The 26,067-nt window shown below is 39.6% G+C and overlaps 1 protein-coding gene and 1 pseudogene across 1 annotated transcript in view; one reads left to right on the top strand and one right to left on the bottom strand.

Annotated features, from left to right (window-relative positions):
* The window catches only part of LOC105732468 (carboxypeptidase E), a 136,842-nt gene that overhangs the window by 84,618 nt on the left and 26,157 nt on the right, over positions 1-26,067 (bottom strand). The window lies entirely within an intron of this gene.
* Positions 19,721-24,639, top strand: LOC105732469 (trifunctional enzyme subunit alpha, mitochondrial-like; annotated as a pseudogene).

The following is a 26,067-nucleotide window of genomic DNA, read 5'->3' as shown; positions in this document are numbered from 1 at the left end:
CCACAAGAGTACAATGAACAAAGGAAAACACACAAATTTATTCCTTACACATTTGGGGTCATCCTTACTGCTGTGTCTGATCTCTGCTGGCTGGAGCCAGACCTCACAATCTAAATTAAAACCCAATTGGCTAATAACTTAAAGCTTTTCTAAACAGGTAAAAGCAATGGAGAGTTGGGACATGCCTGTGAGCACGTCCAGCACAGATATCTTGGTTAAAGTACAAGGATACAGAATGTACTATGTGCCTGCAAGCACGGCATGTCTAACAGCTACATTGGATAGGGCTTAACAAAGAGTTATTAGCACACTTATTCTTTAACAAGAAAGGAAACTTTAAAAAGGAACTTTCCTATTTCCCATAGCATTTGCATTCAACTATAAAAACAGCAGCTCTCATTCAGGCCCCATCTCTGCCTTGGAGAGCTTTCTTCTTTCGCTTATTAAACTTTTGCTCCAAGCTCACCCTTTGTGTCTATGCTCTTTAATTCTCTTGGTGGTGACACAGAGAACCTCACTGCTACATCGTACTGCATTAGTGAGACTGTAACAAAAGATTAACTGTGTTAAATTATTTCTACTTTTCTGAATTTTCCCTAACCCGTGAGTGTGTGTGTGTATGTGTGTGTGTGTGTGTGTGTGTGTGTGCGTGCGTGCGCATGCGCGCGCTTCTGTGTGTATTTCCTTAATAAATCCAGAACTGGCCACTTCAGACAGATGCAAAAGATATTTGCCTTTTCCTGGCCGGGCGCGGTGGCTCAAGCCTGTAATCCCAGCACTTTGGGAGGCCGAGGCGGGTGGATCACGAGGTCGAGAGATCGAGACCATCCTGGTCAACATTGTGAAACCCCGTCTCTACTAATACAAAAAAATTAGCTGGGCACGGTGGCGCGTGTCTGTAATCCCAGCTACTCAGGAGGCTGAGGCAGGAGAATTGCCTGAACCCAGGAGGTGGAGGTTGCGGTGAGCCGAGATCGCGCCATTGCACTCCAGCCTGGGTAACAAGAGCGAGACTCCGTCTCAAAAAAAAAAAAAAAAAAAAAAAAAAAGATATTTGCCTTTTCCTATTCTAAAAGAATTTGAGGCAGCCTACACTATTTTACATTACATAAACTAGGCCATTGAAACTGAAAGTAAAGTCAATGCTAAAAGAGATGCATTTCAAACTTTAATGTGCATATGAATTGCCTGGGGCCTTGTTAACAGCAGATTCTGATGTGATACTGCTCCTAGCAAACAGGTGGGGCACCACACTTTAAGTATTAAATAGCAAGGAGAGAAACAAGAAGTAGATGTCACACAGCAACCGAGATGACTTAATCACCATAGCTGGAGACTGGACTTAACATTTTTCCTTTTAAAACAGAATAAATCAGTATACATAACAAAGGCTAACCTTAAACTAGAATTCAGTAAAAACAATGATCTAACCTTCAATTTTACTTTTTACAAATACGGAAATAAAGTTTGCTTCATATCCTTCTTGAAAGAACAGTATTTATAGATACGAAACCACTAGAAATAGAACTTAAAATTCTAGAGTTGAAAGACATTCCCCTAGAGAATTTTTTTCAGTGTGGGAATATGATCCATTATTTTAATTTGGCTGAAGACTCTTGATCATAGCTTGTGAGAGCCCTGAAATCCAAAATAGGGAGAACAATATAGAAAAGTGTATTGCTGAAGTCTTTAAGTAAGTAATTCTTCATGCACCAATAGGTATCACCTAAGCTACACAGGTATAATCACAGCACAATTGACATTTGGGATCAGATAATTCTTTGTTGTGAGAGGCTGCCTGGGGCATTATAGGATATTTGGCAGCATCTATGGCCTCCACCCGCTAGATGTCAGGAGCACTCACCTCCTCCCTGCCCTTCCATCCCTACTCACCCCAGAGTTGTGACAACCAAAAATGTCACCAGACAAGCCAAATGTCCCCTAGCTAGCAAGACCTCCTCAATTTGAGAACTACTTCCAAAACTTTTTCTCGGACTCTATTGGATTTAAGTGTTTTTCTGAGGAAATATTTGCTTTTAAAACATTTGATTTTAATCAATCTTTCGATGATTTGACTTTATTGTCAATATCTAGTAACTCTGGCGAACTATTTCTTACTTCTTGCCCTTTTATCCAACTAAAAACTGGGCAGGTATAATTTTCTGTGTTCCTAAACAGGACGCAGGCAAAGCTGGTTTCAACCTGTCTTCTCTCTGTAAGCACATAAAGGGCATATTGGCCCAAAACATTGCTTGAACAAAGTTCTATAAATTCATTTGACTCAGGAAATTAATTCAAGAGACTAGAAGATGCAGTGAGGAAGGGTAGTGTTTTCCTATCAAGATAAAAATATCCTAGCTTAAAAGTCAGAGTACAAACTTCTAAGTTAGATACCAAAAAAACAACAAATGTTAAAAGAAGATTTACATTTTCATAATAATAAAGAGGTTATGAGTCTATATTATCTTTATAGTAAGCAACAGTGGAATTAAAAAGAAATTTCAGCCTGACACAGGCTCACGCCTGTAATCTCAGCACTTCGGGAGGCCAAGGCAGGCAGATCACTTGAGGTCAGGAGTTCCAGACCACCCTGGCCAACATGATAAAACCCCATCTCTACTAAAAATAAAAAAGTTAGTCGGGTATGGTGGCGCAGATCTGTAATCCCTCTGGGATTAATCTCTCCTGAGGCAGGAGAATCACTTGAACCCAGGAGGTGGAGGTTGCAGGGAGCCAAGATCGCACCACTGCACTCTAGCCCGGGTGACGGAGCTGTGCTCGTCTCAAAAAAATAAAATAAAAGTTCCTACTTTGTAAATCATTACAGAAACCCAGAGTAAAAAACATGGATTTTATTGCAAAATAGAGAACAGAAAGCAAACAGTAATGAAAAATAAAGGCACAAAGATAATGATAAGATCAAACATGGTAATTATGGCAATCAGTAATTTATATTTTCCTATCAAAAGAAAAAAGCCTAAGACATTATGAGAAAACAACTAATTTTTCAACTTCTGATAAATATACCTAAAATAAAATGACATGGAAAGACTTTAAAAAAAAAAATCAGAGTATGTACATGCATATCAAACCACCCGAAAATAAAAAACAAGCTAATTATGCAAAATTGGCTTTAATATTTTTTAGAGCAATAATTAGGTGAAAGGACCACTTCATATTTTGAAAAGGTAAAGTATCTAGTCAGTAAATAACTCAGAAAAATGCAGCAAGAAAATATATAGGGCAAAAACCTTTGGAAGTCTAAGCAAAAAATAATCAAATACAACTGTAGAAGAGAACAACCCATCTCCACCTGCTTACAACAGGTCAAGTGGACAAAATATGGATAATAGAGGTTTTTAGAAAAAAATAAAATTAATCAAAATATATTCATCTTGATAGTCTAGCAACAGGGAATTCACCTTCTGGCATACACATGAAATACAATGGCTAATTATGTAATTTGTCATAGGGAAATTTTAATAAACTTTATAAACAAAATTGGTAAATTTTATAAATTTATAAATAAGAAAGATTATAGATCACATTCTCTAATAAACATATGATGAAGCTTGGAATTAATAAAACTTTGAAAAGAGGCATAAAACTTATTCTTTAAAAAAATGAGATCAAAGAAGAAAATTAAAAATAGTTTATTTATAAAATAATGTTAAACAACCCCAAATCACTAAGCTAAAAGGAAAAGTCAACTTGGGAACTGCTTAGGGCAAACCTACCTCCCATTTTATTCCTAAAAATGACAGCTACTAAGATAAAAAACTACATACCTCCCTCACAATTTGTCCACAAGAACATTTCCTGTGGACAAAGGACAAACAGAACTCAGTCTTCCCTCTACTCACTGAAATAAATGCATACCTGATTGCTTCCTTTGGAAAGGCTTATCAGGAACTCCAAAGAATATTTGTTTATCTCTTACCCGGAACACCCCTCCCTTCTTCGAGGTGTCCCACCTTGATGGACCAATCCAATGTACATCTTATACATATTGATTGAAGTCTCATTTCTTCCTAAAACGTATAAAACCAAGCTGTGCCCTGACCACCTTATGCTCATGTCATCAGGACCTCCTAAGGCTGTGTCACAGGTCCATCCTTAACCTTGGCAAAATAAACTTTCCTAAATTGACTGAGACATATCTCAGATACTCTTTGGTTTACAACAGCAATAATGAGATTGCTAAATATAAAAACCTTTAGGATTGTTCAAAAGCATACTCAGAGACAATGCCATAACTTTAATTCTTTTCCTGCTTTCCTGCTTAAGTACAAAAATAAATGAACTAAACAATTTTTTTGTAAAGAGAAGAAAAGATTCCTTTAAACAGATAAAAAATAATTAAAATATATGTAGAAAATAATAAATGGGATGAAAGAAAGACAATAAATTGAGTAAGTAAATTCCAAAACTCCTTATTTAAAGTAATAATGATAATGATGAAATACACTAGCACTTCTTAAATTGATGCTTAAAAACAATCAAAATCTAGTCCAGAGAATTTTAGTAACTGTGCCAAGAAAAAGCCTTCCTCTACACAAATAAGTTCCTTATTTTTAAGTTCTTTTAATCATTGAATAAACTTCAAAAGTTTTCCTTGTTACTTTAAAACTTCTCTGATCTTTTCTTATGTTAATATGTACTTTGAATCCTCAAGAAGAGTATTTAGTACAATTTCCCAAGCTTATTTGCCCTTTTTTAATATTCTGAGAACAGCTTGCAAAATGCTGACCTAGACTAACTTCTTACGAAACTTTTTTTTTTAAAAAAGAAATAATTAATTAGATTAGAAACAATAAAATGGAAACAACAGAAGAAAAGGCTAAGGCACCATTATTAGTTAAAAATGGAAGAACATCATAGAAGATCACGAGCTATCCAGATACGCCTTTCTGTTTATGTAATCTGTGTTCTAAATCAGGATGTGATATTAAGTAGCACTATAAGATGAATGAAAATGTGAGCACAATGTTTAGCCTAAATTAAACTTTAAGTAAGCAATCTGTAACTACAATTCCAATTGTCCTCTCCTGGGTGAAAAGGTGTACTATATGAAGATGGCAAGGAAACTTCAAGGGTCCCTACTGTAAGAGCAGCAAGGATGTGGGGTCGTGAGGCCAATGTGAAAGATTTTTTGGACAAACCTGGGGAGAACAAGCAATTCATCACTCTGGGAATGAGCCCTATCTCTGTCAATAAGACACAGAAGACGAAAGTTACGAATGTCAAGTCTAGGAGGTGGAATAGAGGCAGAGGTTATTTGCTGACCAAACATACAAGAGATATCGACTAAGATTTGGCCCCTTCTCTGCCCACCGAAGGGCCAGGAGCTATGGCCAGGCTATAGCCAGGCATGTAGGTCTTAAAAGTATACTTTTCAATACATGCTTTGTTTTTAACCTATAGAGCACAGCAACAAAGACTCCAAATCCTACTACAGGAGATGAGAAATTTACTACTGCACACTCAGTAAGTTTGTGCCTTGCTAATTGGATCAGTCTTAGGCAGCTAAGAGGAAGTAACTAATAATCAGGCAGAGGCTTAGGAAGTCTAATTTTCCTCTATAATGCAGATTCAAATTGAGCTGTTTCCCACTACATTAACCAATATGTAGATCTTAATGAAATGACTTTCAGAAAATAAATTAGAACTCTAATTCTAAGTGTGACAAAAATTATATAAAATAGAGAAATACAGGCCAATTTTCCTTGTGAATATACATATGAAAACCTAAATAAAATATCAGAAAATAGAAATATATTTTTAAAAAATCTGCTCCAAAGTTTACTTTTAGTATACTATAAATAAAAATTTATCTTGGCCGGGCGCGGTGGCTCAAGCCTGTAATCCCAGCACTTTGGGAGGCCGAGGCGGGTGGATCACGAGGTCAAGAGATCGAGACCATCCTGGTCAACATGGTGAAACCCCGTCTCTACTAAAAATACAAAAAATTAGCTGGGCATGGTGGCGCGTGCCTGTAATCCCAGCTACTCAGGAGGCTGAGGCAGGAGAATTGCCTGAACCCAGGAGGCGGAGGTTGCGGTGAGCCGAGATCGCGCCATTGCACTCCAGCCTGGGTAACAAGAGCGAAACTCCGTCTCAAAAAAAAAAAAAAAAAAATTTATCTTAAAATGACATTTAACAAAAACTAATTATTCCGAATGCTTAAATTATCTAACCTGCAACTTCAGAAGAATGGTTATTTGCATGCTTGAGTACGTACGTGGGCACAGAACTGCTATTCCCATTAAAATCAGGGGAAAAGACATACTATGTTACAGTGTACTAGAAATTCTGGACTATTCAATTATGCATATTAATAAATTATAATATATAAACTTAAAAATATAAAGTGCTGACACCGTATACAAATTATACAGTATACTCAGAAAAAACAGAAAAAGTCAACTAGACATCTTCTGTAAAATGTTGATAAAAATAAGCAAACAAACTGGACAGCCATTAGAATTCAGAGTTCAACAGAAAGGTCAAAAACAAAATGATTATATGAAAAGTCAGTTATTTTACTCCAACAAGAAGTTAAAAATATAATGAAATAATTTATCCAGAGTAGCAATAAAAATATTGTTTGCATAGGAATGACTATAATGAGAAGTATTATCACCAATATTAACTGCTGTAATTTTCAGAGAAACAAAAGATACAAAATGTTCACTTTTTTTCAGATTTATGCTTTGGTGCATTTTCACTCAAAATAAAAAAGAGAATGTTTATTAAGTGATAATATGATATGAAGACCTTCTAGAAGACTAACTGGTGGGAATAACAAAGCAAAGAAAATCATTAAAGAGATAAAATCTAAGAAAAAGCGTGAGGATAGCACTAGGCCTTTGAGATATTAAGACACAGTCATACACATAAGACTACAAATGCGAAAAAAATAAAGTGGGAAACAACTATGTATGCGTAAATCCCAGAAATAAGCTATTATATTTTTTATTTTCATATTTGATAAAAAAATTATAAATCTCTGTTTAAAAATATTATCCAATGAAGAAGTTTGGTTCAATTGACTAGGAACTCGCAGAAAAATAGTGTTTAGATTTTTTTTTTTTTTTTTTTTTTTGAGACGGAGTTTCGCTCTTGTTTCCCAGGCTGGAGTGCAATGGCACCATCTCGGCTCACCGCAACCTCCTCCTCCTGGGTTCAGGCAATTCTCCTGCCTCAGCCTCCTGAGTAGCTGGGATTACAGGCACGCGCCACCATGCCCAGCTAATTTTTTGTGTTAGTAGAGATGGGGTTTCACCATGTGGAACAGGATGATCTCGATCTCTTGACCTTGTGATCCACCCGCCTCGGCCTCCCAAAGTGCTGGGATTACAGGCTTGAGCCACCGCGCCCGGCCAGTGTTTAGATTTTTAACTACCACCACACAATAAAGACTGTGTTGGTTGGTTGGTTGGCTGATTTTTGAAATTTTTAATGGGGTAGTTCCCAACTGGAGATTTGAGTCAGATTCTCCTCTGGAGCTTTCTTCACATGCATGTATGTGCCTGGGGACCACCCTTAGACAAATCCAAAGGACAAGGAGTCTCATGGACAATGGGCTTATGTAATCTAATGTGCAAAACCCCTTCTGCCATTAAGAAGCACTGTCCTATCAGGAAGAGTTGAAAGACACAGAACTGAATTCAAATTCTGACTCTGCTATTAGGTATGTGACGTTAGGAAACTGACTTGGTTTTTGTGATCTTACATTTCCCCAATTATAAAATGAGAATGAAAATAATAACTATTTTAAAATGTTATTTTGAGAATTAAATAAAATGACTTATGTAAAGTACCTAGATTTCATGATTCTAATTCATTAAAAAACACACTGATACATGAGTTTGTTTCTCTATCTGGAAAACCACATCTTTAAAAGTAAAACAAATTTTTATAATAAATTTCATTTTTTTGCCTTCAGTTCTCAAGAGAAAAGGAAGAAGCATCACCACACACTCAGCTCCCAGCCTTTTACTTTACTCAGTTAAACTTAAAATACAAAACTTAGTCTTGAGCAAGTGTGGCTAAAAATCTAAGAGAGAAACAACAAAATAGAGAAGAATCCAACATATCCTATTACTATTTCTTCTAAAGAAGGAGAATGGAGCATCTACAATTTCTTACGCATGAAATCAAAGACATATTCAGGTACGTAGCAGAAATGCTTAAATGACCCAGAAAAGGGTTGTAAGAACCCTGGCTTATTTGATTACTTAAGTTGCACACCACCAGAACACCATGGAGTATGTAGTTCTGAATTAAAATGTAATCACAGAAAACTAGGTCCCAAACTATCAAAAAATGATTCCCAATTCTAAATGTTCAGCCACATATATCTTACAACATTTACAATAATTTTTTTTCAAATTCTCCCATACCACTCCAAATGATCAGTTTTCCCTGCTATAATTCTTCTCTCAACTTTCAAATTCAAATTCTTTGCTTTAAAGCTAGCATTGTGATTTGTCATTTTCTATATCCCCTTCCAAAAAAACTCTCTAATGGAAAAAAATGTTTAGTACATTCTTTTAGTTAGAAAATTCTCATTGCTACCTTAGCAGCCTACTAATATTCTTGGGAGAATCCTTTCTTACATCAAAAATGTGGAAAAAACAGATTTAATAAAAATTCAACAGATTTTACGCAAAACAAAACACTTTTTATAATTTTGGTCACAGTCTCTAAGTAAACAAAACTTCTATTCTAATGGAATAACGCACCTCTCATTTTTATTATCCTGACACAAATACACACTTACTTAATATTCTGTTTCTGTCCTATCACTGTTCCCTGTAACACTAGCAAATAGTTTTAATTTTCCCCAAAAACCTCAAACTACAGATGGATAATTTTATAAACGTTGTGATTTTTAGCACAATCACTCCTCACTGAACACTTCCTGTCACCATCTGCCTCTTTTAAGGCCAAATAGGACTTTTCTTGGCTTGTTTATTTTTCTCCACAATCTGTTGTCTGACATTTTTCTCACCACCTTCTGGCCTTCTGTATTTTTGGATAGCTGCTCCAATCTGCACTCTTCCCACTCTTGTGTCTCCTGATTTTTCCAATGGGTCTTGAATGTCAATCAGTGGGCTGTTCTCATTCACACAGAATGTGTTTGCTTTACCACTGGCTGGTGATATTTGTGTTCTAAACAACACTCTTATTAAATCCCCGAGTCCATTATTCTTGATAACTACCTACATGGGTGTCATAAAATCTCAGTTTGCCTGTCAGAACTCAATTCCAAGAATACGACATGGATTTGATCTTGAAGTCGTTCATAAGTTGCACTTAGTGAAATGCGCCCACACAGAACATAAAAAAAAAAAAAAGTAAGGTAGACTTTGTTAATACTGAACAGAAGATGACTAATGGTTCTCAATTTTCACATCCACTATAAATTATTTATTAAGTGCCCACCATGTTCCAGGCACGATTTCAAGAGCTGGAGACTTAATGGTTTTTTTTTAAAAAAAGACAGACAAAATATTAAAGTTGTAATAAAAGAAACTGAACTTATGGTCGTAGACACTTTGGGATGAGTGAAATGGTGAGGCTTCACAGTTACACTCATAGGACCTAGTTAACTGAGTGCTCTTTTCTACATTGCTTTCTCTGGGTTAAAATCATGATTCTAAGTGAAATGCATTCTTTACCATCAAAAAAGACAAAGCTAATGATAAAAAAAAATTTATTGCCAATAAATATTTGTGGAATAAATGAATGAATGAAGGGCTGCCAGTTCTACTGTTTGTAGTTTTACAATCCTAAAGTCAATTAAACTCTCTGAGCCTGCTTCCTTATCTGTAAAATAGAAGTATAATTCCTACTTCATTACATTGTTGAATGAAAAGAGATAATCTCTACGAAGGCCTGACTCTTAGAAGCTGCTCTATAATGAATAGCTCTGTCTCCAAGTCAAAGGCAATTCAGTAATACCCAGGGAATTATATTTAACTTAGTCCAAATATTTTTATATGGCTACATTTGACTTCTAGGAAATTTACTCATTTTTTTAAAAGTTTAAACTAAGGAGAATTGGACACTTTCCCAATTTTTATAACCATCAACATCCTATCTGCTGGCATTCCTCCACCCCACTCACCCATTCCCTCTTCCCCCCACAATCCATTCCGTATTATTTTCTAGTCTAAGAAAATGGCTCGCTCTTTCTGTCTCCTAAGCCCAGTGGTTTATTTGCACCTTTTGTAAATAAACCTGACAACTTTCTAAATAAAACCTAACCCCACTCCTGCAAGATTACAGTGAAGAAAACATCTCATATGATAAAGAGAAGCTGGATGTCAGAATACTTTTTTTTTAAATTCCATTCATTTGTGGACTCATTCACACATTCAAACATATTTTCTGAGTCCCCACTGTGTGCCAGGCACTGTTCAAGCTGCTGAGAATACAGTGCTGAGAGAGAGACAGAGAAGGTCCCTGGTGCCACTGAGCTTATAGCCTAACAGGATAAACGACTGCAAAACAGGGTGATGAGGAGGCATATGTGGTACCACCACACCATCTAGGACAAACCTATATAACCCAGGCCAGGGGAATCAAGAAGCCAGAAGCCCTACTGCAAAATCTAGTGATTGAGAAAACAGCTATGCAATGATGGGGAAGACCAGTCCAAGCAGAGGAAATGGCAGGTGCAAAGCCTGGCATTAGCAGAGTTTGGGGGCTCTGGAGATCAACAAGTTATGTGGAGGAGCCTACGCTGTCTACTGCATATTCTCCCCTTGCTGGTTTCTACTGTGTTACCCTAAAGCCCTCCAGCACTCTTTTGTGTAAGTGCCTCAGCCTGCCATGAGCTACACTACTGGAAATTTAAAACAATATTTTGTGTCTCCCCTAGGGGCTAGAGCATTAAGGGGAGCAGCGCCCCTACCCCCAGCTAGCCCAATAGTGACAGTGGTCATCTCAGAGAACCCCCGGAGTGGTAGGTGAATGAATGAAGAGTGGGCAGAGTCAGGGCCAGAGGCTCGGTAAAGCCCCCTCTCACGTGCCTTCTCCCTCCATTGCCAAGCTTAGAAGATCGGGCTTAGCTTGATTAAGGAGGCCAGAAAGCTTCTCTACGCTTTACTTCTGGGCAATGACTTCATATCAGTTATTGTTACGGTTGAGGTGGCACAGGAATATGGAAGCAGCTGAGCTGGCAGGGGAGTGCAGGTGGGAAGATCCCTTGTGTAGTCCGGGCCTTAAGTTTGAAAAAAAAAAAACATTAATGCCATGCCTAGAACTGCAGAACCCAAGGCCAGCTTCTAATACCCTATTTTATACTTAGTGTTTACCTCTGGGGGATCTAGATCCTAAAGAAAACTAAACTAAACAAACCAACAAAAATCTGTGTCATTCTTGGACTGAACAAAAAAACATGCATCCCTTCTCTCGTATTACCCAAAAAGAAGACACGGGACTTCTAAACATGTGACAAATATATATATGCACTATACCTGTGTATCACACAAATATGTACTATATGTATGCATGTAATATATGTGTATTGCATATACTATATCTGTACTAGACAAACATAAATACATGCTAATATATGACAAATATAACATGTAATATATCACTATATAAATGTATTTGCATTAACTTGGATCTCTATATTTCTATGTCATTTAAATTATACACTTGAGCTATGAAATAATTAGGTGAATAGGAGAAATAATTAGAGAATAAGAGAGACACATGGAATATATAATAAATGTTTACCAAGGCCGGGCGCGGTGGCTCACGCCTGTAATCCCAGCACTTTGGGAGGCCGAGGCGGGTGGATCACGAGGTCAGGAGATCGAGACCATCCTGGTCAACATGGTGAAACCCCGCCTCTACTAAAAATACAAAAGATTAGCTGGGCATGGTGGCGCGTGCCTGTAATCCCAGCGACTCAGGAGGCTGAGGCAGGAGAATTGCCTGAACCCAGGAGGCGGAGGTTGCAGTGAGCCGAGATCGCGCCATTGCACTCCAGCCTGGGTAACAAGAGCGAAACTCCGTCTCAAAAAAAAAAAAAAAAAAAAAAAAAAAGTTTACCAAAAAGATTTTACTCATGGTGAAAATCTAAGTATTAGTCATTATTAATTGTCCCAAAACACATATTAAAGGAAAATAATACTGAGAAAATATTAAAGATTGTGGTGACAGCTCCTCTGAGCAAAAGGAGCTGCTTTCATTTTGCTGTATTTAATCCAAATGATAAAGGAATTTATTACAATTACCCTCTAGGTAGCAGTAGTTTTAAAAAATAACCCAAATCTGTTCTGACACAATAGCTCTCTAGAGAATAATAGCAGATCCGACAAAGTGACAGAGGAAGAAACCCACCTCATCTGCTGCCCCTATATAGAGAGAAATAGATTAACTCATTGCCATGGAATCCTGTAAAGATCATTCTCCAAAGGTTTTTCCAACAATTAGAAGGTCAATGATCTAGAAATATTTTTGGGATCGACACTATTAACATTTTCACTAATTATATCTATTTATGACTTGTCAGCAGCAAGGCTGAGGATGGGATAAATTCAAGATTCAAAACCAATGTCTTGTTCAAACACATTCATTTGGAATTAATTTGGAGTAATGGGGTGATTATGAGAAAACTCATTCTTCTAGTGCTAATTATATTTTGTTTTTCTAAAAAAATAATGGCTGTTTTTCCAATCTGGCATTTTGCAATATCACTGAAGTTCACTTCGAAATGCAAATATATCCTAAGACAATAACCAGCTGCCCCTGCAGTGAGGTGGTGCTTTTTAAGCTTGATCTGGTTTCTGGATGTATTTCTCTAAATTATTTTATATATACACTGTAAATAAGTATATATGTGTATATATGTAAATATATATGTATGCATGTGTATATACATATATATATATAAAAACCCTTATCTCTGTATTTTTCTCATCCAGGATGATCTGCTTTAAAGAAGGGTGAGTTTATATAGTCTGAGTGTACTTGTTAAGATCATCCTATTCATCATAAGATTATTAAAAATGTATGCCTTTGTTTTTATTTGCCATGAAAAGAAAGATCCCTTTGGGATAAAATAGATTTTTATCTAAAGAGGCAGAGCTGTCTTCAAGATAAATTTAATCTGATCAATTCAACAGATTAAGATCCTTTTCAAATAGTAATTCCTCAAATTATTTACATAATTTATGAAACAGTGAAAGCTTAAAATATAAATTGCATAGCCTTAAAATTTCTAGATCTTTCATGTATTCTATTTTTGGTATATTATTGCAGGAAAATACATATAAATCTTTTGAAAAAATAACAAAACCAAGACCTTTTTTCCCCAGTATGCTATGAGAGCTCAGTAAATGTTTCAAACTGAACATTTTTCTTGTCCATTTTAAAATAGAATACTTCTCAAATGCTATTAATAATTTAACTTAGAATAGAATCATAAATATGCATGAATGGAAGATCACTTCCTCTATCCCCATGCTCAAAGACCTTAGACTAAGCATTTCCAGAAAGATAAACAGCTGCCCAGTTTTCAGGTATCTCCCGGCACGTCGATGCCAGAAGCTCTGAGAAAAAGAAAAGGCTTACATGACATCTGTGACCTCTTGAGCTGTGTTGGTCGTCCGCCCCTCTGTATTCCTGTTCATGCCTATAACATAACTCCTGGCATGTACCTTAATTATCTGTTTACACATGAATTTCTCACTCAAAAGTTTCCAAAGCATTTTAGTGATCCTTGCTTTTTATTTGAGGAAGCTCAGAAAAGTTAAGTACCTGTCTTAAAGTCTCAAAGGTAGTACATGAGAAAGCCAGAATTCAACTAAGAGCTATCTCAGTCCAAAGCCCCTTGAATTCTCCATCTCATTATGTTTCTGCCCCAAACACAGCATCACTCCTAATGAAGCTGGTGTTCAAAGCACTCCTGCTAATTGATTACATGTATGAATGCCTTACATTCTGGGATACCATGCTGGGTCCTGGAGAGAACTGTGTGAACAAGATTCCCATTCTCTATTCCCAGTTCTTCACTTCGGACCCAGCATCACCTGATATGCAGGGCCGTGGTCTCAGGGAAAGTGTCGGTGGACAGGCGATTACAACACATTGTAGAGACGTGGCATTAAGGTAGAGATAAAAAGAAGGGACAAGAATAGCCACTTAAGAAAGAGTCAGAGGGAAGAAGGGAAGAAAAGAATGTTGAGGCAGGGGAAATGGTATATACATGTAAGAGGCAAGAGAGTCTGTTTTGTTAAAATCAGAAAAGTCCTGTAGGGCTAGGGCTCAGAGATTGCACGTGTGATGCTGCAGAGGTGTGCAGGGATCCAGCCAGAAGAATCTCAAGCGCATGCTAAAAAGTCTGGGTTTGATCCTAAGTGAAACAGTGAGCAACTGCAGGGGGTTAAGCAGAGGAACAATACAGATTTTGTGTTTGAGAAAATCACTGGTTTATAACGGTGGGAAAAGAAATGGAGTACATGGCTGATTAGAGGCTGGGAAGCCAATGACTGAGGCCTTGAAGGAGTGAAGATGATGACTCTAGAACGTCTCTCCAGCATGCAAATTTAAATAGATCACCATTTGATTTTTAAGCATGTTCATATTTTTTAAATATGAAGAAGCATGCCTTTCTCATCTCCCTCTCAGGGTTGTTTTTAAGATCTTTTTTTTTTTTTTTTTTTTAAAAAAGATGAGGTTTCACCCTGATGGCCAGGCTGGTCTTGAACTCCCGACCTCAGGTGATCCACCCACCTTGGCCTCCCAAAGTGCTAGGGTTACAGGCGTGAGCCACCACACCCGGCCTGTTTTTAAGATCTTATAAGATGAAGTGCACAATGCTGCCTGCCTAAGACAGGACATGAAAACTCTGTGCAAGTGACACAACTCCTCTGTGTCTGCCTCAGTTTCCTAACTTGTAAAATAGAGATAATAATGGTAACTGATTCATAGGCTTCATTGGGAGGATTTAATGAAATAATGCCTGTTTTATTTATTGTCTTTTTTCCAGCATCTAGAATTTTTCCTGGTATGTAGTAAGTGCTTACTAACATTAGTATTTATTTGAAAATTATAGAGGATTATGTAGTTGTAAGGTGTCAACATAACTAAAAAAGATATTTAATGTCTACAATTTGCTCACCACCAAAAAAAAATCATATTTTAAAAAATCCACAATCTCTCAAGAATGTATGTTCTTATAAACATAAAGGTAAGTTTACAACTTTCTCTTCTGTTTCTTCCTCAACTTTTCCATGATGTGCTTTATCCTTTCAAACAAAACCTCTCCTGTTTAACGCATTGTAAACCCCAACATTCAGGCTGGCTGGGGCCCAAATGCCTTCTAAAATCACTGAAACCTGCTCTGCCTGTAGACAGAGAGTGTTCCAGTGTACAAGTTGTGGCTTGGGTACAGCTTGACGCATCTGAAAGACATTAACTCAGCCAATGGTAGCTGCTAATTGTACCAAAATAGTTACCAATGATTACAAAAATTATGGTTCTCTTGTGGAAGGAAAGTGCTGTCATTTTAAAGAGATGGTTTCATCCTCCTGGAGGAATGTAGAGACTCTCCGGCCCCCACCACCCTTCTTCCCATTCCTTCCAGGTAAAAGTTTTCTCCTTTATCACCAGCCACAGGTGCAGTGCTTCACTGGGCAGAACCAGAATCCACTCAACTACTTACCATACACAGTAACAAGAGCACACTTTTCACTTTGAATTTTTGTAATTTTTATTGCATTAATCATTTGATCAGACAAACCAGATCTGCTTGCCATGTGCCCTACATTCTTACAGGTATTGAGGTCTCCATGAGAAAACCCCCTCAAGCATGTCACAAGGATTCCATGTGAGCTATGACAAATTAGAAATCAAGTGGCCATACTAAAAGAGGAGGCAAAGCTGGTTTCCATCTTTATTCGATGGAGAGTGAAAAGGAGAAGATGCATTCATTGATAAAGTCTATTCCTGGCTAATTATTTAGCAACTGGTATGACACTGATTTATCAACTGTGTAGAACGTCAAGTGTACCAACCAGGTGGTGACTGTGAGCTCTGTAGAATGACACAAACTAAATAAAACAAGGGATCAGGAAAGAAGGAAGGTCAAAGAGTAGGAGGGAGAAAGAAAGGAAGAGGAACGGAGAGAAGGAAGATTGAAAAAAGAAGTTGACAAAAAGTCCATTTATAAATAAACAAGTACTGATAGCACCTCTCTTATTCGACTAAAAAACTCCCTTTCCAACAATGTCTTTTTGTTTTAATGATTTGTTTTCACAGAGGAGAAAAAAAAAATTCCCTCTGGAGAGGAGAAGAAGGCCAACTCTTAGAAATAATGAGTCAGATTTTTTTTTTTTTTTTTTTGAGACGGAGTTTCGCTCTTGTTACCCAGGCTGGAGTGCAATGGCGCGATCTTGGCTCACCGCAACCTCCGCCTCCCGGATTTAGGCAATTCTCCTGCCTCAGCCTCCTGAGTAGCTGGGATTACAGGCACGCGCCACCATGCTCAGCTAATTTTGTGTATTGTTAGTAGAGATGGGGTTTCACCATGTTGACCAGGATGGTCTCGATCTCTTGACCTCGTGATCCACCCGCCTCGGCCTCCCAAAGTGCTGGGATTACAGGCGTGAGCCACCGCACCCGGCCATGAGCAGGATTTTTATCTTAAGTAATACTGTGCTCAAGATTCTCTAGGTAATTTTGAAATAATCACTTCCCTATGTCCCTTAGCATTGGAAAGACTATGTAAATATCCTCCATTCGCCCTGCTCTCTGGTCTTGGATTTATCTACTAATATAGCCAAGAAATTACCTTTGACGTCCCCTGAAATCTGGCTTTCTGCTAGACTGTCAATCCTTTATCCTCAGATCCTGAAACATCCATAGAAAGGGAACCCCAAAATGCAAGTGTGTGTGTGTGCGCGCGCGCGCGCACACACACACAGCCTTTCTGCCTTCCTAAATCGGAAAGGCATAGTAGCACCATAAATTACAAGAAAAGAAAATTAATTTTGAGCTAAGTTTTCTCATTCTCTAATATCAGGTTTCGGTTAGATATTAATATTTAAAATATCTTCTAATACATTATTCTACCTTCCATTTGAGGAAAGGAACAAATGTAAACACAAATATGGTCCCCTTCTCTTTGTAACTTTTCTTTTCTTTCCATTTTTTAATAGCTGCAAACTTACAGGACTTCTGCCTCTTAAATCAAATATTACTTAAATTCTATTTCAGCACCTTCTGGGATGACAACATTCCAAATACGTAATAAAAATAAATTGCCATTAATAGCTAGGTCTTTGGCAGAGTTACCGGCCTGTTTTATTTACTTACCCAGTGCCGGTGTGATTTTCTACTTTGAGCACAGCTGTGAACAAGACTATTAATAATCAGGCTGCAAGAAAAAGGAGTCAGTTCATAGCTCTGTAATTCAATGATCTTTCTAACGTTTTATAAATTATAGCTGTTCTGAGTGAGTCATTCGCATAGTTCGATTGACCCATTAAGACCTCTGATTTTTTTTAATGGAGTCTCCCTCTGTCACGCAGGTTACAGGGCAGTGGCCTGATCTCAGCTCACTGCAAACTCTGCCTCCCAGATTTAAGCAATTCTCCTGCCTCAGCCTCCCGAGTAGCTGGGACTACAGGTGCCTGCCACCACCCCCAGCTGATTTTTGTGTTTTTAGTAGAGAAAGGGGTTTCATCATGTTGGCCAGGTTGGTCTCAAACTCCTAACCTTACGTGATCCCCCTGCCTTGGCTTCCCAAAGTGCTGGGATTACAGGCGTGAGCCACTGTACCTGGCCTCTGGTTTTTGTGGGGTTTTTTTAGGGGAAAAAAAAAAAACAAAAAAAAACTGTGTGGTTCATAAATAAAACTACTGGCCGGGCACAGTGGCTCACGCCTGTAATCCCAGCACTTTGGGAGGCCGAGGTGGGTGGATCACGAGGTCAAGAGATCGAGGCCATCCTGGTCAACATGGTGAAACCCCGTCTCCACTAAAAATACACAAAATTAGCTGGGCATGGTGGCACGTGCCTGTAATCCCAGCTACTCAGGAGGCTGAGGCAGGAGAATTGCCTGAACCCAGGAGGCGGAGGTTGCGGTGAGCCGAGATGGTGCCATTGCACTCCAGCCTGGGTAACAAGAGCGAAACTCCGTCTCAAAAATAAATAAATAAATAAATAAATAAATAAAACTACTTTGGAAAGAGGGCAACTGGCACACAATCCTGAGAGCCTGTAAGCCCCATTAACCCAAGGCCTGCAAGGAAATTCTACAGAATTCAACAACATGAAGGGGCCTCCTGAGTGAGCACAAAGTAAGTATAAATAAACTACAGTATAAAATAATTCAATAAAGACTGGCTCATCCTAGTTTGTTCCAGGATAAGATCACCACAGTATTTCACAGTTTCTTAGAAAAGCATTGCTATGCTGCTATTATTGATAGTTTCTTTATCAAGATTTCATCAGTACGCTGAAAGACTCAGAAAGAAAAGTCATCACATTAAGTCCATTATTTATTTTAGTCTCTCACACAAGTGGCACCGATTCACTGAACCTGACTGTGGATATAAGCATGGGTGGAGAACAGGCGCATGGTGGCTCATGCCTGTAATCCCAGCACTTTGAGAGGTTGAGGTGGGTGGATCACCTGAGGTCAGGAGTTTGAGACCATCCTGGCCAACATGGCAAAACCCTGTCTCTACTGAAAATACAAAAATCAGCCAGACATGGTGGTGCAAACCTGTAATCCTAGCTACTGAGGAGGCTGAGACACGAGAATCACTTGAACCCAGGAGGCGGAGGATGCAGTGAACCGAAATCACATCATTGCACTCCAGCCTGGGTGACACACAGAGACTGAGTGAAAAATTTTAACCCACCTCACTCCTATTACTTTCCCGTATTCAGTGTCATAATCTGACATTTAAGTTCTCTCTCTGCATTTCCCACATCAGCCATTCCAGAGCCACCACCCACTCCACCACAGACATACTTGCTTATGTGCTCAAGAGCTTAGCTGCTCTAGGCATACTTGTGACCGAACAGATCTAAGAAGTGACAGTTGCTGTCTGATTTCACCAGGTGAAGGTAAACACTTGAGATTATCCATTAACCAATCCATTCCATAATGTCTCCTGCAGAAACTTTTTTCAGTATTCTAATCAGAATTACTGTTTTCTCCCTCTATGCACACTTAGCCTTTTGTGACTATTACTGACTTTATATTATTTTCTCTGTGTCTCCCTCTACCCCAACTGAAGGCTTTTCAGGTATCGGGATACATGGGGGAACCATCACAGTGCACTACAATGGCTCTCAAAGTGTGTCCCTGAACCAGTGGCATCAGAATCCCTGGGAACTTGTCAGAAAAGCAAAATTTCATGCCTACCTCAGACCTACTGAATCGGGGTAGGTCTGGGGATGGGACCCCAGCAGTCAGAGTTTTAACAAGCCCTCCAGGTGATTCTGATGCAGGCTCAAAATTGAGAACCCCCGGTATATCAGAGTAAGTATGGGTTTTGGAAGCAGAAAATGTAAGGCTTTTAAATTCCTACTGCACCCCTTATTAGCTGATGACATTAATCAAGTTGTTTGCTATTTCCGAGTTACCTCTACTCACCTATGAAATTCATGACCTAAAAATATTGCTGAGGGGTGGATGTTTTTAAAAATAGCAGTCTTTTCAAAAAGTCGTGCTGGGACAATGGGATACCTACCTGCAAAAGACGGAAGGTGGACCCTCTACCTAGCCCTTAAAAAAATTAACTCAAAATGGATCCAAGATTTAAATGCGAGAGTTAAAGTGTTGTACTGGATCGAGCACAGAAAGTCAACAGCAAGACTAAAGTGTGCCAAATTGCAGGGTCTTTATTGCCGATGGCCACAGAGGACTCGCATCTCTCCAACCTGTGGCCCCAAAAGGAGGGTGTCAAGACCTTTTATGCCCGTAAACCATCTCGGGGGTGAGGGTGGGGGCGGGGGTGGGGGTGAGGGGCTTCAGAAATTCCGAAGGCCCGAGGACTTTGGACATTCCGTTAATCACCTCCTGGGCGGAGATGAGGGTGAGGGGCTTCGGACATCCCAATTGTTACATAAGTGGTTCACAGAAGTCAAGATAAGCGTTAGTTTGCACAGTGCCTGGGTAGGGTGGAAATTACAGACCTTAGTTACTTATTACAAGTCGCAGGGGCCAAGATGGCGTGGGTTTGGACTGCTTGCCTGTCACATTAAGGTTACAGAGAGCAGTTTCAACAGAAAGCCGAGGTATGGTTGAGGTATGCAGTTTTATGGGGCTTTTACCATGTCTCAAAAGCTGTAACACTCTTAGAAAAAAACATAGGTGTAAATCTTTGTGACCTTAGATTAGGCAATGGTTTTTTTAGATATGACACAAAGAGCACAAGAAACACAAGAAAAAATACATAAATCGGACCACATCAAAATGTAAAATGTCTATACTGGAAAGGACACTACCAAGAAAGAAGACAACCCACAGAATGGGAGATACACGATTTTTGCAAATCATGTATCTGATAAGGAACTTGGTTCTAGAATACATAGGGAGCTCTTACAACTCAACAATAATAAGACAAATTGCCCAATTGAAAATGAATAGACAGCCCCAGGTGCAATGGCACATGCCTGTTGTCTCAGCTACTTGGGAGGGTGAGGCAAGAGGATCCCCGGAGCCAGGAGTTTGAAACACAGAGGAACTCCGTCTCTAAAAAAAAAAAAAAAAAAAAAAAAAAAAACTGGGCTGGGCGTGGTGCACTTTGGGAGGCCAAGGTGGGCAGATCACCCGTGGCCAGGAATTGAAGACCAGCCTGGCCAACATAGCAAAATCCCGTCTCTACTAAAAAAAGAAAATAAATAAAAATTGGCCAGGCGTGGTGGCAGGTGCCTGTAATCCCAGCTACCCAGGAGGCTGAGGCAAGAGAATTGCTTGAACCTGGTAGACGGAGGTTGCAGTGAGCCAAGATCATGACGCCACTGCACTCCAGTCTGGGAGATAGAGCAAGACTCCATCTCAAAAAAAAAAAAAAAAAAAAAAAAATGGAGCCTGGCATGATGCTTGTAATCCCAGCAACCCACTTGGGTTACTTGGGAGGCTGAAGTGGCAGAATCCCTTGAGCCTAGGAATTTGAGACCAGTCTGAGCAACATAGCCAGATCCAATCTTAAAAAAAAAAAAAAAGGAATGGAAATTTCTCCAAAACAGATATATATGGTCAATAAGCACATGAAAAGATGTTTAATGTCATTAGTTATCAGGAAAATGCAAATCAAAACAATATTAAAATATCACTCCACACCCAATAGAATGGCTATAATCTCAAAATGACAGCAAAAAACAAGTTGGCGAGGATATAGAGAAATTGGGAACTTTGTACACTGCCGATGGGAATGTAAATGGTGCAGCCATTTTGGAAAACAGTCTGGCAGTTCCTGAAAATCTTAAACAAAGAATTGCAATACGACCCAGCAATTCCACTGCTAGGTACATACCCAAAAGAAATAAAAACACATATCTACAAAAACTTGTCCATGAATGCTCATAGCAGACTTGTTCATAATAGACAAAAAATGGAAACAACCCAGATCTCTAGCAACTGATGAAAGGAAAAATAAAATATGGTAAATCCACACAATGGAGTACTAATACATGCTACAGCATGGGTGAGCCTTGAAAACGTCATGCTGAGTTAAAGGAGCCAGCCACAAAAGACCACAGATTGCATGATTTGATTTATACGAAATGTCTAGGATAAGCAAATCTATAGAAACAAAAAGCAGATTAGTCTGGCTGCCTAGAGTTGTTGGAGCAGGATTGGGAGGAAATGGGAAAATGAGGAGTGATTGCTAATGGGCATGGGGTTTCTTTTTCAAGTGATGATATAATTGTTCTAAAATTGTAGCAATGGCTGCACAACACTGTGAATATACTATAAGCCATTGAATTTTACTTTTAATTGTTTGATCTATTTGGTATGTGAATCCTATCTCAATAAAGCTGCAACAAAATAACAATGACCACAGAGCTTTTCAGCCATTAAAATATTGAATCAAAGAGGCAGGGAGGGAGCTTAAGAATAGTTCAACTCTGAAGTCTGAGGAAGAGACTGTGAAGTCAGTTCATTTGTATTCTCTTTGGTTATGATAAATCAAAAAAGCTAATACAAAAGAGAAGAATGAAATTAAAGAGACACGCTCTCCACTGCTGTCCTCTTCAGCTCAACATGGGGGCCTACCGGGTGACTGGCAACCGCAGCTGCTTCTCTGCCTTCAGGGTCCTCCGCTCCAGAGGTTACATATGCCGCAATTTTACAGGGTCTTCTGCTTTGCTGACCAGAACCCATATCAACTATGGATCAAAGGGCATGTGGCAGCGATTCAAATTAACTCTCCCAATTCAAAGGTAATACACTGAATAAAGAGCTGCATTCAGAGTTCATAGATGTTATGAATGAAATCTGGGCTAATGATCAAATCAGAAGTGCCGTCCTTATCTCATCAAAGCCAGGCTGCTTTATTGCAGATGCTGATATCAACCTGTTAGCTGCTGCAAGACCCCTCAGGAAGTAATACAGACATCACAAGAAGCACAGAGAACATTTGAGAAAGGAAAAGTCCACAAAGCCTGTAGTGGCTGCCATCAGTGGATCCTGCCTGGGAGGAGGACTTGAGCTTGCCATTTCCTGCCAAAACACAATAGCAACGAAAGACAGAAAAGCAGTATTTGGTGCCCCTGAAGTCTTGCTGGGGATCTTACCAGGAGCAAGAGGCACACAAAGGCTGCCCAAAATGGTGGATGTGCCTGTTGCTTTTGACATGATGCTGACTGGTAGAAACTTTCATGCAGACAAGGCAAAGAGAATGGGACTGGTTGACTAATAGATGGAACCCAGGGCCAGGACTAAAACCTCTAGAGGAACGGACAATCGAATACCTAGAAGTTGCAATTACTTTCGCCAAAGGACTGGCTGATAAGATCTCTGCAAAGAGAGATAACGAGTTGGAGATTGGTAGAAAAACTGACAGCGTACACCATAACTATTCCGTTTGTCAGGCAACAGATTTACAAAAAAGTGGAAGAAAAAGTGCAAAAGGCCTTTAGCCTGCACCTCTGAAAATAATTGATGTGGTCAAGACTGGAATTGAGCAAGGGAGCGATACCGGTTATCTCTCTGAATCTCAGAAATCTGGAGAGATCGCAATGACCAAAGAATCAAAGGCCTTGATGGGACTCTACCGTGGTCAGGTCCTGTGCAAGAAGGACAAATTTGGAGTTCCACAGAAGGATGTTAAGCATCTGGCTATTGTTGGTGCAGGGCTGATGGGAGCAGGCATCATCACCCAAGTCTCCATGGAAAAGGGGCTAAAGACTATACTTAAAGATGCCATACTCACGGGGCTAGGCCGAGGACAGCAACAAGTGTTCAAAGGATTGAATGATAAAGTGAAGAAGAAAGCCCTAATATCATCTGAGAGAGATTCCATCTTCAGCAACTTGACTGGCCAACTTGATTACCAAGGTTTTGAAAAGGCCGACATGGTGACTGAAGCTGTGTTTGAGGACCTTAGTCTTAAGCACAGAGTGCTAAAGGAAATAGAAGCGGTGATTCCAGGTCACTGAGTTTTTGCCAGTAACACATCTGCTCTCCCAATCATGAAATGCTGCTGTGAGTAAAAGACCTGAGAAGGTGATTGGCATGCACTACTTCTCTCCCTTAGACAAGACGCAGCTGCTGGAGATTATCACAATCGATAAAACCTCCAAAGACACCAGCGCTTCAGCTGTAGCAGTCAGTGTCAAGCAGGGCAAGGTCATCATTGTGGCTAAGGATGGACCTGGCTTCTATACCACCAGGTTTAATGTCATTAGTTATCTTGCACCCATGATGTCTGGAGTCATCCAAATCCTCCAGGAAGGAGTTGACCTGAAGAAGCTGCATTCCCTGACCACAAGCTTTGGCTTTCCTGTGTGTGCCGCCGCAGTGGCGGATGATGTTGGTGTGGATTTAGCACAACATGTGGCTGAAGATCTGGGCAAAGCCTTTGGGGAGCAGTTTGGAGGTGGAAACCCAGAACTGCTGACACAGATGGTGTCCAAGGGCTTCCTAGGTCGTAAGTCTGGGAAGGGCTTTTACATCTATCAGGAGAGTGGAAGAGTAAGAATTTGAATTCTGACATGGATAGTATTTTAGTGAGTCTGAAGATGCCTCCTAAGTCTGAAGTCTCCTTAGATGAAAACATCCAGTTCCGCCTGATGACAAGATATGTCAATGAGGCAGTCATGTGCCTACAAGAGGGGATGTTGGCCAGACATGCAGAGGGAGACATCAGACCCGTCTCTGGGCTCAGCTTCCTGCCTTGTCGTGGAGGGCCTTTCCGCTTTGTGGATCTGCATGGCACCCAGTAGATAGCGGACCGGCTCAAGAAGTATGAGGCTGCCTGTGGAAAACAGTTCACCCCATGCCAGCGGCTAGCCGGCCACACTAACAGCCCTATCAAGAAGTTCTCCCAGTGGGCAGGTCTCATGCCTCGCTCGGTCAGTGCACTAACCCCAGCTACCGGCTGTGCTGGTTCTCCAACAGAGTGGCGTCTAGATTTATCAAAGCAATGAAAAGGAAGACAAACTCTGGCATTGGGATTGCTTCCTGATTTAAGTGCCTTTAGCCGCCGGGCGCGGTGGCTCATGCCTGTAATCCCAGCGCTTTGGGAGGCCGAGGCAGGTGGATCGCGAGGTCAAGAGATCGAGACCATCCTGGTCAACATGGTGAAACCCCGTCTCTACTAAAAATACAAAAAATTAGCTGGGCACGGTGGCACGTGCCTGTAATCCCAGCTACTCAGGAGGCTGAGGCAGGAGAATTGCCTGAACCCAGGAGGCGGAGGTTGCGGTGAGCCGAGATCGCGCCATTGCACTCCAGCCTGGGTAACAAGAGCGAAACTCCGTCTCAAAAAACAAAAATAAACAAATAAAAATAAAGTGCCTTCAGCCAAGACCACCTCTCCCTCCTGGTGAAGTTTGACTGTGAATTAGAGTTTGCACTTCCTATTGGAAGGTGGAATCCACTATGCTCACTGTGTAAGCCCCGAGGCCTAGAGTGGCAGCTAAGAACCATCTGGAGCCATCTCTGCCTGTTCCTCCCAGGAGGCCAGGGTGGCCAAGGGTGGTGAGGGCAATTCTGCACCCAGCCAAACACATAACAATAAAAACCAAACTCTGTTAAAAAAAAAAAAAAAATTAAATTAAAAACATGAATTACAAGAGGCTTTCAACATCCTCTTTTTTATGTTGTCAGCAAGCCAGAAAACACATTCCCCATGGCATATGTTACCATTTAAATTTTGTTCAACAATTAAATCATTGTCACATTAATAGTGGAAGTAGGATTTTAGAGCTGGGGCCCCAATGATTATCTATTCCAACTTCCAGATTTTAAAAATACAGACCTCTGTAACATTTTTCATACCACTCCACACTGCTTCCCCATTTCAGTGTGCAGACATTTTTATTTAATGCAATTCTAAAAAACTGTTTTCTGGAACATGTGTTTCATGGCCTCAAGAATATGATTTTTAAAAATTTTTTACATTGTTGTCTTTTCACATTTGGTGACAATGAGCCTTTCTTTGTTTCAATGACAGGTGGTGATGGTTTCCTTTGTGATACACACATCATGAAACAGTCGCCTTCGGTTTTTGCTTTTTAATAGCTTGCTTACATTAAGTTGTGCAGAGCTACGAAAGGATCAGATAGCAATCAAACAAAATACTCTTCCTAATCATCGTTAATATCTAGTTGATTCCCAGTGGTGACTTTTTCAATCTGAGTTCAAATTTGGTGTGCCTGCATTTTAGTTCAGGACCAGATATTTCCCAGTGTTCGATTATTTCAACTCCAGAAAAGGGGAAGAAGAGTCTGGCATTTTACATTCCAGATTTCAAAACGACAATCTATTTCCAAAGAAAAAATATCTTAAAAATATTTTTTAAAAACAAGGGTAGTTTTCTCATTTCTGTTTTTCTACTTGCCACATTCCTCAGG

This window comes from Aotus nancymaae, unplaced genomic scaffold, assembly GCF_030222135.1.
Source record: "Aotus nancymaae isolate 86718 unplaced genomic scaffold, 86718_ANA_hifiasm-v0.15.2.pri h1tg000033l, whole genome shotgun sequence".
NCBI lineage: Eukaryota > Metazoa > Chordata > Mammalia > Primates > Aotidae > Aotus > Aotus nancymaae.
The sequence above is the reverse complement of the archived record's forward strand: the minus strand, read 5'-3'. Positions and strand labels throughout refer to the sequence as shown.